This window comes from Octopus bimaculoides, chromosome 2 (assembly GCF_001194135.2).
Source record: "Octopus bimaculoides isolate UCB-OBI-ISO-001 chromosome 2, ASM119413v2, whole genome shotgun sequence".
NCBI lineage: Eukaryota > Metazoa > Mollusca > Cephalopoda > Octopoda > Octopodidae > Octopus > Octopus bimaculoides.
This window is the reverse complement of record NC_068982.1, coordinates 191993020-191995348: the sequence shown is the minus strand read 5'-3', so window position 1 is coordinate 191995348 and position 2329 is coordinate 191993020.

Genomic DNA, 2329 nt, shown 5'->3' with positions numbered 1-2329 from the left:
CAACCCATGCCAGCATGGAAAACGGATGTTAAAGGATAATGATGATGATCATCATTATCACACACATCCTTACACAGATATACCTGCATATCATCTAGCACCCCCCCCATCTACACTCTACTCTCTTGTCACACCCTATATTGTATTTTAACCCCTGAAAACATGCACAAAACAATTTGTGAAACCCTTTCCACCCAAAACTGTTAAACAACCTCCCCCCACCCAAATTGGCTTTCCCTTCATCAAAGGAATCAATATCACAAATCCATAAAGTTTTGTTTGTAAAAAGCTACAGGTTTCACTCATTCGTCCAGAATTAATCTGGAGGGGTTTCTGACCCATCACTTCAGCATAAAACTCCCCCTTATGTGCAATCCAATAAATGTGAAAACACTAGTCGTTGCCCAGATATTTGTTGGGTTAACTGTTTAGATTGCAACATATACCAACCTCATGGACTGATAATTAAATGGGCTCTGATTAGAATAATTAAAATTTGCATCTGGTTTCTAATGTTATTGTTGTGTGACTGTCTCTGATAAAGAAGTTTTATGTCGGTTAACTGACTGACCCAATTAAGGGAACACTGTAGGTAAGGTTTATAATAATAAACAGATGGCTGGTGTTGAGTCGAGAAAGAAGAAGGTTTGTAAAACATCTGGCAACAGGAAACGAAATAATTAAATTGGAAAATGCTTGTGTGCAGCTGTTGAGTAAGTAAATAAGGTGAACCAGTCGACTGCACAGCAACTTTCTGCTCATTTATATGCGGGGTGGTGGTGGTGGTGGTGGGGGTGTAAAGATGTATAGAGAGATCAAACTAAGAATCAATTTACTAGAAACTAATGAATAATTTATGATATTGGTAATATTTTAATCCCATTAAAGTTAAGCTGTTGTTATTTCTAAAACAAGGCAATTAGAGGACAGTATGCAACACAGTGAAGCATAAGTTAACATAGAAAGGTACCGAAATAAAGACAGCTGACGCTATGAGACAGCCTATGCAGCAACACAGCCTATACTGTAGCTTCAAACATTATGTGCAGGGACAGCATTGCTTTGTTTATTGAGTTTAAATGTGTTTGAAACATATTCCACAATTTCTACACCATAACTATTGATCACTCACTTGTAAAGTTGTTGTTGTTGTGTTTTTGACACAACTTGAATATTAAGGAATAACAAAGGAACCTGCTGACCTCACAATGACCATGGTTAATGAATTTTCATTCTCTCTAAAACATGTTGTGTTAAAGAGAATTACATCTTTTATGTGGCACCATCACCGGTGCTTTAAAAAGTAGTAATGCTAGTGCCATGTAAAAAAGCAGCGGTGATGGTGCCATGTAAAAGCATCAAGTACACTCTGTAAAGTAGTTGGTATTAGGAAGGGCCTCACAGAGGCAAAGTGGCTGAATTCCTTTCTCGTGTTGGGCCTCATGGAAGCAATGACTAGGACCTTTGCAATTGTGTCATGCTTGAAAAGAAGACCCGTGAAGCCAAGCAAGACCACAGTTATGGCAGATATGGGTGGCACATAAATAGCACCGGTGTCGGTGGTACATAAAAGCACCCATTACACTCTCAGAGTGGTTAGCATTAGGAAGGGCATCCAGTTGTAGAAAACCATACTAAATCAGACTAAAGTCTGGTGCTGCCTTCCATCTTGCCAGCCCTGGTCAAACCATCCAACCCATGCCAGCATGGGACAATGGACATTAAATGATGATGATGATGATGTATATATACTGACCCATTATAGATAGATGCATATATATATATATATATATAATAGAAATATGTTACAAAAAGAAAATAGAAACTACACATGGAAATGTAAGGGGAAAGTAAGAAGAAAAATAAGCAAAAATGTACATTGGAAATCAAAAAAATTAAAGGCTTTTTATGAAAAGCAACGATAGATATATACAATTAGATAAACTGAGGTAGGAACAAAAGTAATAAAAGTCATTATTGTGAATTGTTAAAGAGATTCAAAAGCATACTGGTTTCGTAAAGTTACTAATCATTGCTTTGAATGCACACCGATTACTGAACGGTGTCAGGTCTATTAGTCCCTGAGTAAAAAGATTATGTATAAGGGAGGTAAGTAGTTCTGGATTTGGTGCAATTAGGGTAGATATAGATCTGTAATGTGAATGGTGTATGGGATGTATGGGGGTTAGTGGTATTAATTGAAGGGTTAGTAGTGTTCTGTATTATGTTATGTGTTCATATTTAGTTGTGGAAGATATTTATTGATGAAAGTTGCCTCTTTATTCATTCTTTGTTGTACTGAGGTGTTCTGTGAACATTGATAGAAGGG